The sequence below is a fragment of the Musa acuminata genome, chromosome BXJ1-7 (assembly GCF_036884655.1).
Source record: "Musa acuminata AAA Group cultivar baxijiao chromosome BXJ1-7, Cavendish_Baxijiao_AAA, whole genome shotgun sequence".
NCBI lineage: Eukaryota > Viridiplantae > Streptophyta > Magnoliopsida > Zingiberales > Musaceae > Musa > Musa acuminata.
The window spans coordinates 20,637,501-20,647,867 of record NC_088333.1 but is presented as its reverse complement, the minus strand read 5'-3'; the positions used below and the strand labels follow the sequence as shown (position 1 = coordinate 20,647,867).

The following is a 10,367-nucleotide window of genomic DNA, read 5'->3' as shown; positions in this document are numbered from 1 at the left end:
TATCAGTGTAACATATTAAAGAATGGTGAACTAAATATTGATAGACCAGAAGGGGCAAAATATCAAAGCCTATGTAGATGACATGATTGTGAAGCCGATCTAACAAAAACATGTCAAACACTAAGAAAAAAACTCAAGATGTGCATCAATTCAGCCAACTATGTTTTCACAATCAACTTAGGAAAATAACTTGACTTCATTGTATATTAGCGAGGAATAGATGTCAACCTCAAGAAAGTGCAAACAATACTAAAGATGCGCTCTTCTCCAACTAAGCATCAAAATGCATCAAATATGCCCTCGTTGGGTTAAGCATCAACACGCACCTTTCTGGGATTAAGAATCATAATATGTCTGATGCACTCTCCTCAAACTAAGCATTACAATCTACTTAATGTTCCTTTGCTGGTCACTCGATACATTGATCCTGAGCCATCATTTGATTGTTCTTGAGAGTTGAGGGGATAAGTGATAGGAAAAATATTCACTTAATTATGACTAATCAATACGAAAAGAATAAGGGCCAATCAACAATTAAGTCACGTATCATTAACTCAATAAAATATATCGATAAAATATTCTACTTGTACCGTAGAATATTGCTTAATCAAAATCTATTATAAAAATTTTATGAGATTATAATAATCGAGATCAATTATTAGTTACTTTCAAATACTAATTTTTTATTGTAAGACTAATTATAATATAAAAGGGACTATGTCAAAATCTTCATTTTTTAACAAATCAATATCCTATCGAACTTCTGAAATTATCTGAAGATTTGAATGGGTTGATTTAGACATATCCATTAGCCCAATAAATATATATAAATATATATATATATACATACATATATATATATATATATACATATATATATATATATATATATATATATGTGTATATATATATATATATATATATATATATATATATATGTGTATGTATATATATATATATATATATACATATATATATATATATATATACATACACATATATATATACATATATATATATATATATATTAATTACGTATTTTTCTGATAAGTATAAAATATACCCAAAAACAAACGAAATTAATTCAACACGAGTGGGCATCATCCACATCATTTCATTGCTCGCTCCGCCGTGGCATTTCCGCCGTCCTCCTCCGCAGTCGCTTCGCTCCACCGCCTCCCCCCGGCGGCTGCGTAGGCTCCACTCTCCACGAAGCCCGCTCTGTCCGCATCGCACGCCAGAGATCGCCCCTCGGCGGCGGTGGAATGGTTCTTGGGGCCGGGAAGGATCAGGACAACGTCGAAGATGAGGGAGGCGGCGGCCTTCGCCGCTCCACTCTGCGGCGCTCGACTGACCGCCTTTCGTATCCGTTGCGCCTCGCATGTAATCGCTTCTATTCTCTCTCTCTCTCTCTCTCTCTCTTCTTGAGTCCTTCTTACTCCCTCTCCGTCTCAGTCCCTTCCTATTTCTCGATTCCTTCTTCGTTATTATGTTGTCTCCGTGTCGTTTTTGATCTGTTTGATCAAAGAAATGATAAATTTCTTAGGAATTAATTGTTAATTTCTTGACTATGCTGCAAAATTGAAACTTTTTCGTACTTGACGCTTAAGAAACCGCTGGTGAGCTAACTCCCGTAATTGTTACTCGTAGCAGTTATTGGTATTGTCCTTTCTTTGATCCTGGTAGTATGTGATATGATTCAATGGAATGTGGGTATCGTTTGAGGACATACGACATCCGGAACAATCAGCTGACAAATTTTGGTAGCAAGCTATTGCTTCCAATTGCTGTCTTTGAGTTCCACTGGATGAAGGATAGTGTTGGAAGTTGTTTGGGATGCAGCAGCATAGGGTAACGGGAATCTGAGTCTGGTTTGGATTCTTGAGTTGACAAGTTTTATGATTCACTAGCAAAAACGTGTCGTTCTTGTTACATCCTTGAGCTTTCTGTGCTCAAAGTCTTTGCAGATTCTTCATTAAGAATGAGACATAGTAAGACTAGCTTTCTGCAGATGATTTTTTTGGGTTAGGATCTGGCCCAATTAGCATATCCAACATATGTTCTCATTTTATTATCGTCCTATGTTTTTTTAACCAGTAGCATAATCCATATAATTGTTGAAAAGAAATTCAATTTTCAGTTTTATGATGAACTTATTCTAAATCTGTTTAATGGCACACAGTAGGATGTTGGCAAAGACATTGAAGCTGGTAGTTTCTTTCTAAGACATTTACTGTTACACTGTCATCTTTTATTGCTAAAAATTCAAACAAATTGGTCTTTATTAGCTCTGTGATACAATAGTTATTTGAAAAATTGTTCTCTGATCTGCGTTCTTCTAAAACTTATATGTCCTGGTAAATGCTGAACAAGGTAATCAAATAGTCTTCTTGATTTTATTTTTTAAGCTGTGGATGATTCATCAACTTAGTTAGTTAGTTAATGAAATTGACTCTTTCAAACTAGTGATGTTATAATTACAAAAACACCAATCAGTCTGTTATTAATTTTTATAACCACATTGTGCATTAATGGCATTGTTAAAGTAAGTCAAGAGACCATCAGATAAGTTGCAAAAAAAATTCATGCCTCCTCATGTCATAGTCACAGTTCTCTCTTTATTTTATTCTCATTTATCATGGATTTAAATGAATGAGAGGTAACCAGACTGATGAGAAAAGAGATCTATGAACTTTGATTGGCTCAAAACTGACAGGAAGCATAACAAAAATGATTTCTTGGCAAACGGTATTCAAACAAAGCTGTCTATGTCATGATGGCTGACGACATTAGAATAACAAAAATGATTGGCTCAAAACTTTGATTGGCTCAAAACAGCTTGTATACATGAACAAGCTGTCTATGTCATGATGGCTGACGACATTAGAATAAGGATGAAAAGTGGAGCAAGTTGTTATGCGGGCATGATATGAAGATCGTTTTCTTTGGGAATGATGAGCTATATTATGTTTTTCTAATGTGAATTTAATTATGTCAGAAGTAGCCTATGAAATCAATAGAATTCCTAACTGGATAGCTGATTCTGCTGCATATATCAGTTACTAAATCCTTATTTACTGTAATCGAGTTGGGCTGATTGACACGGGAGTACCTAATTTGTTGCAATCTGCTCGTATGGGCTTTGCTGATGCTATGGTATATTTTTTAGCCCACAATGTTGCCTCATGGTTTTCAACTTAGCCCACTCAAATATGACAATAACAGTTGTTTCAAGGTGCTTTTCTTCATGATCAACGAATGTATTAAAGAATTTAATTACCAGCTATAAAATACTTAATTTCGAAATTCCCTATGCATGAAAGGTTGTTTCATGCACTAATACTTATTTTGGTGTTTAGAGGTTAGAAAGAACTTTAGAAACTGATGATATTAATAAAAACTCTCTTGGAGTGCTCTCTTAGACTCTGTATCTTTTGGATGCGTCCTTGAGTGGTGAGTCTTTTGTTTTTAGTTTTGTATCTTTGTTTATTATCCTTGGGGTGGTGATATTTCTGTATCCCTTTGTGATTTTAAACTTGGTGGTGAGCTTTCTTTTTTATCTTATTAAGGTTTTATCGTGAGTTCATTCCTTTCCTATTATCGGCTTTCTTCCGAAATCCATTTTGCATTACCCCTCGGTATCAGTTTGATATCAGAGCTAAAGATTAGAGATCATGACAAGATGGAATGGAAAAGATATAGTTGGTGAAGGTAATGGCCTTGAAGATGATGTTGAGTCGTTGATGTTGCAACTACGAAGATTGATGTATAGTCTACAAAAATAAAATAAAATAATTGAAGAACTTCGAAGTAGAAACAACTAGCATGAAATTGATGTCCAAGAGTTTACTTCTGATGATGATACACCTCCTCATCCAAGGGAGTCGAGAAGATTTCGGGCAAAACATGGAGTCCAAGATGAGTGGCAGAATAAATATAACCCAAGATTAGATATTTTGAGAGTTTGAAGATAAAATAAATGTTGATGACTTTATCAAATGGCTTAATACAGTAGAAAGAATTTTTTATTTTCACAAACCACCAGAACAAAAGAAGGTAAAACTTGTGGCACTCAAACTCAGACAGAATACATCATTTTGGTAGAAAAATCTAAAGAAACAAAGAGAATGTGAGGGGAAGAATAAGATCGTGACATGAGTGAAAATGAAAAAGGAGCTGAAGAGAAAATATTTACTTGACAATTATAGGCAAGAGATCTTTCTCAAAATCCATGATTTCAAGCAAAAAGATCTTAGTGTGGAGGAGTACACAGTAGAATTCGATAATCTCATGTTAAAATGAGAGCTTGTGGAACCAGAAGAGCAAACCATTGCAAGATACTTAGGAGGTCTAAAGTATGAGATTACTAAAGTTGTTCAACTGCAATCATATTAGTCTTTAAATGATGTGAGTAAGTTGGCATTAAAAATTAAAAAGCAACAAAAGTTTAAAAAGAGTTCTTAGTATGGTTCAAAAAAAGATTATACAAAACGAGGAAGTTCCAAGCTTATTGTCCAAAGCAAGGTGATATCGAAGGTGTAAGACAAGGGTGAGGAATCTGTTGGCAGCAAAAAAAAACCTAATTCTTCTATCCTAAGTGGCCAAAAATGCTTCAAATGTCATGGTCTTAGACATATTGCTTCAGATTGTCTAAATAGAAGAATTGTTATTTTGGTTAAAGATCATAATGATGGAGGAGAAGATGAAGCCAACGACGAACCAAAATATGATGATGATGAGAAAGATGTTACTTATGTTAATCATAGTTTGTCTATTATATTGCAACGTAGCTTACAAGTGTCCTATGTGGCCGAGGCTGAAAGTTGGGTGAGAAAGAACGTATTTCACACTAAATGCACTTCTCATGGCAAGGTGTGCTTGGTGATCATCGATAGTAGCAGCTTTGAGAATGTGGTATCTTTGGAGATGGTGCAGAAGCTAAAGTTGGACACAATCCCTCATCCACATCCTTACCAATTATGTTGGCTGCAAAAAGAAAATGACATCAAGGTAACTAAAAGATGTTTAGTTTTGTTTTCTATTGGCAAATATTATAAAGATGAAATATGGTGCGATGTTGCTCCTATGGACGCTCGTCATTTGCTCTTAGGTAGACTTTGGTATTATGATAGAATGGTGTCGTATGATGGCTACAAATATACTTATTCTTTTAAAATAAATGAAAAGAAGATTATTTTAGCTCCATTACAACCTTCTGAAATCAGTGTACCAAAGAAGGAAGTTAGCGCTTTTATGTCCTATAATGAATGCAAAGGTGAATTAGACGGGTGGTTATGTTTTGGCTCTAGTGGTATGAACAACACAAGGAGACACCAGTAATCATGAAACCAATCCTGGAGGAGTTTCAAGATGTTGTACTAGAAGAGATTCCACATGACCTTCTACCTTTAAGAGACATCCAGCATCATATTGATTTTATTTCGGGAGCTATTCTACCTAATAAGGCAACCTACATAATAAGTCTCAAAAAGCATGAAGAACTTCAAAGGCAAGTGGATGAATTAGTGAAAAAAGGATTAATTCGGGAGAGCATGAGTCCTTGTGTGGTTCTAGCCTTGTTGGTTCCTAAGAATGATGGTTCTTGGAGAATGTGTGTGGATAACCACACCATCAACAAAATCACAGTGGATTATCGTTTTCCCATTCCAAGATTAGATGATTTACTTGATCAATTGTATGGTGCTTCTATTTGCTCTAAAATTGATTTAAGGAGTGGCTATCACCAAATAAGAATGAGGCTTGAAGATGAGTGGAAAACCAGCATTTAAAACTAGAGAAGACTTATATGAATGGTTGGTTATGTCATTTGTGCTATCTAATGCTCCTAGCACTTTTATGAGATTTATGAATCACATACTTAAACCTTGCATTGAGACTTTTATTGTGGTTTACTTTGACGATATATTGGTGTACAACAAGAGCGAAGAGGAGCATATGAATCATCTTAAAGAGATTTTTTATTTTGAGACAGCAAAAGCTTTATGCTAATCTGAAAATGTATGATTTTTTTACTCATAGTGTGGTGTTTTTAGAGTACGTTGTTTCAAAAAATGGAATCATGATGGATCAAAGCAAGGTAGAAGCTTAACTTCTTTTTACAGAAGATTCATCAAGGGTTTTAGCTCTATTATCCCTCCAATCACCGAATGTCTGAAATGTGATAAATTCAAATAGACTAGTGAGATTAATGATACTTTTGAGCTTTTAAAAAGAAAGGTGACCGAAGCTGCTATCTTAGTACTACCTAATTTTGACAAGGTGTTTGAAGTTGAATGCGATGCATCTAATGTGAGAATTGGTGTCGTTTTGAGTCAAGACGGAAAGCCTATTGCTTTTTTTAGCAAGAAGCTGAATGATGCAAGACGGAAATATTCTACCTATGACAAGGAGTTTTATGCCATTTATCGAGCTTTATCTCATTGGAGTCAGTATCTTCTTACCAAGCCATTTGTCCTATATTTTGATCATGAGGCATTAAAGTTCATTAATCACCAGCATAAGCTAAACAAGAGGCATGCAACTTGGGTAGAGTTCTTGTAATCTTATAATTTTACAATCAATCACAAATCTGGTGTTCAAAATGTAGTTGCTAATGCATTGAGTAGAAAACATTCTTTATTATAAGCGATGAAAGTTAAAGTGGTTGGATATGAGATATTCAAATATCTCTATGAGAATGATATGGATTTTGGCTCAATATGGCAGAATTGTAAATCAGGTTCCTTTCAACAATTTTCTATGTTTGATGGTTTTCTTTTTCGAGCTAATGCATTGTGTGTTCCATCTTATTCTTTGAGACAAGTAATTTTAGCTAAAGCTCATGGTGGTGTTTTGGTAGTATATTTCGGTAGGGACAAGACTCGTTCAATCAAATTTCTATTGGCCTAAGATGTTCAGAGATATGGAGAGACATGTAAAGCAATGTCGAGTGTGTTATTTGGCAAAAACAAGAAGTCAAAATTCTGGCTTATACACTCCATTACTAGTGCCAAATGCTCCATGGGAGGATATGAGTCTTGATTTCGTTTTGGGACCGCCAAGAACTCAAAGGAACAAAGATTCTATCATGGTTGTTGTTGACAGATTTTCAAATGTCTCACTTTGTTCCCTACAATAAATCAAATGATGCATCTCATATTGCTGATTTGTATTTTAAGGAAATTGTTAAATTGTATGGTATTCCAAGAACTATGGTGTCTAATCGAGACTCTAAAATTTTTAGTCATTTTTGGAGAACTCTTTGGATGAAGCTGGGTACTTCTTTGAATTTCAGTAGCTCGCATCATCCACAAATCGATGGACAAACTGAGGTAACGAACAGAAGCTTAGGAAACTTAAAAGCTATGTTGGCAAGAACATTAAGCAATGGGATCTCATTCTTCCACAAATTGAGTTTGCCTACAATCGTTCCATACATCATAGCATTGGTAAGAGTCCTTTTGAGGTTATTTATGGTGCTAATTCTACTGGTCCTTTGGACTTGGTCCCTCATTCGATAACTAAGCAATTTAGTGGAGATGCTGATAAGAGAGTTAAGCAGATAAAGAAGCTGCATGAGGGTGTTAAAGCAACCAAAGAAAAGCAAAATGAGAGGTGCATGCAAGCTGTCAACAAACACAGAAAACATGTGGAGTTTAATACAAGTGATTTAGTCTGGATTCATCGAAGGAGGGAGAGGTTTCCACTGGCCAAATTTGGAAAATTGAAACCAAAACTGATGGTCCATTCAAGGTGCTTAAGAGAATTGGCAAAACTACTTATGAGATCGAGCTACCTGAATATTACAGAGTGTCCCCAACATTTAATGTTGTTGATTTAAGTCCTTTTCATAATCATGTTGACGAAACAAACAAGGACTTGAGGACAAGTCTTTTTCAAACAGGGGAGATTGACATTAGAGTGCTTAATTTGCTACAATCTGCTCATATGGACCTTGATGATGCTATGGTATATTTTTCAGCCCACAATGTTGCCTCATGGTTTTCAACTCAGCTCACTCAAATATGACAGCTCATGAGCACATTCTTCGGATAAAGTTACAGCTATTTCAATGTGCTTTTCTTCATTACCAAGGAATGCATTAAAGAAGTTAGTTACCAGTTGTAAAACACTTAATTTTGAAATTTCCTATGCATGAAGGGTTGTTTCATGTACTAGCACTTATTTTGGTGTTTAGGGGTTAGAAAGAACTTTAGAAACTGATGATATTGGCAGAAGCTCTCTTGGAGTACTCTCTTAAACTCTGTATCTCTTAGATACGTCTTTGAGTGGTAAGTATTTTGTTTGTAGTTTTGTATCCTTGTTTATTATCATTGGGGTAGTGATCTTTCTGTATCCCTTTGTGATTTTAAACTTGGTGATGGGTTTTCTTTTCGATCTTATTAAAGTTTTATTGTGAGTTCGTTCCTTTTCTACTATCGGCTTTCTTCGGAAATCCATTCTGCATTGCCCCCCGGTATCACTGATACATTATGCCTTGTTTGCAACTATCGATGATTAGCAACTTATTTTCAACCCATCCTTAAATTTCTAAAAGTGATGCTAATTTCTTACGCTTATTTTGATTGTTCCTTTTCAGTTTTCTTTTCTTGAGATCCTTCTGTCTGTTGTTGTTTTCTGTAACAAGTAATGAAAATGTTTAATTCGTTAACAACCTTATGCAGAATTTTCATGCAACTCTCAGCCAGAGACAGAGATTTGTATTGATTCATAAATGTCAGAAGAGAGTGAATTCTGTCCCATTTGTCATCAGTTCAATGTTGAAGAAGGTAAAGTCTGATTTGAGTAATGGTGACTCTGGTACAACTGAACCTGATATTCTGTTGGAGAAATTATTTGAAAAGACGCAGAAATTAGAAATGATGAGTAGCGATTCTCATCTTTCTGAGGATGCTGAACAAGGTCTGAACCTTGAAATATCGGAGACTGATGTTGAAGCTGCATTTTCAACTTTATAGAAGAAGGAAGAAGACCTCAAGAATGCTGAGTGGAGAGTGTTGCAAAAGTTGGATCAGACAAAGCAAGACTTGGAGTGGTGGGAAAAAGACTTTGCTGCTACATTTGCGAAGCAAAAACAAATGGAGAAAGAACTAAATAAAGCTCATGATGATCTCATTTTTCAGTTCAGGCAGATCGAGGAACTGTAGGTTGTCGTTGAAGAGCAAGGCAATGAAATTGCTAGATCAGTCTTTTACTTTTCCAAAAGGAGCATGAACTGGGTGAACTCCAAAAAGATGTAATAAAAAAGGATGAAGAAGCCAGGCTGCTGAGATCAGAACTTGAGTTTAGAGATCAGATCATATGTGAGGCCAATTCACTAATTAAAGATCAAGAGACAAAGATTAAAGATTATCAGAAAGATGTTGAGGAAAAAGAACAAGATTTATCTAATTAGCAAAGAAGACTTGAATTGAGAAAAACTGAACGAGAGAGGCTAGAAGGTATGGAGGCTGAGCTTGAAAAGAAGACTTTAGAATGGTCATTAGCAAAGAATGAGTTAAGGAAACTGAGAGGCTGCACCAAAGGACATAAGTGATATGAAAGAGGCTTCAGGAGACTACATAAGAATAAGATCACTTCTTGCTGCTGTAAGGTCTGAACTGGTCTATTCACAGGAATCTCTTTCTTTATCTCGAAAAGAGATGACAGATGAAACACTTCAATTTGAAAGACAAGCAGCAGAACTCAGTGAACAAAAACTTTTACTGGAGTCGTAGTCTGAAAAATTGAAAATTGCTTATTTGGAAGTTAAGAGTTAAAGAAACAAGTTGAGAACTGCATATGTTCAGTGTGAAGAACTTGAAACACACTTATCAGTTAGTAGGAAAGCGACAGAACATCTAGAAGAGAGATTAACAAGAGAGAGAGCTTTACTAGAACAGAAAACACAAGAGATAGTATTACTTCAAAATGAGATTGGACAGAAAGAACAGGAGTATAGTGACGCTCGCAAACTTCTTCAGGTAAAGGAGTCTGAACTTGTAGAAGCCAGACTTCAAATTCAGCACATGAAATCTGAGATGGCCTCTCTTCAGCTTATTTTGCAAGAAAAAGATGCTGAGCTCATTGAATCTGGGAGAAAATTGGTGGAGGTTAACCATGACATATTGGAGCTACGAAGACTAACAAACAGCAAAGAGGAGCAGCTTATCCAAACTACCATAAAGCTGCAGGAGAAGGAAGAACATATCCAGACAATGAAGCATGAGTTGGGTGATGCAAAATTGAAGTTTTCTGAAGCTACATCTATTATAGAAGGAATAGTTCAATTGACTAACAATCTTGTTGGTTCTGTCAAAAATGGAAAAATGGGCACAACACTAGTTTCAGGAATCATAGTCTGGAAA

General features: G+C 35.5%; 1 long non-coding RNA gene across 2 annotated transcripts in view; it reads left to right on the top strand.

Annotated features, from left to right (window-relative positions):
* The first annotated feature begins 1,103 nt into the window (after positions 1 to 1,103).
* LOC135678969 (uncharacterized) overlaps positions 1,104 to 10,367 on the top strand; it is a 10,952-nt gene continuing 1,688 nt past the window's right edge. For both annotated transcript variants that reach the window (XR_010515128.1, XR_010515127.1), the window contains exons 1-2: positions 1,104 to 1,383; positions 8,685 to 10,367. The exon at positions 8,685 to 10,367 is cut by the window's right edge and continues 536 nt beyond it. This is a non-coding gene — a long non-coding RNA (uncharacterized LOC135678969). The remainder of the gene's footprint in view (positions 1,384 to 8,684) is intronic.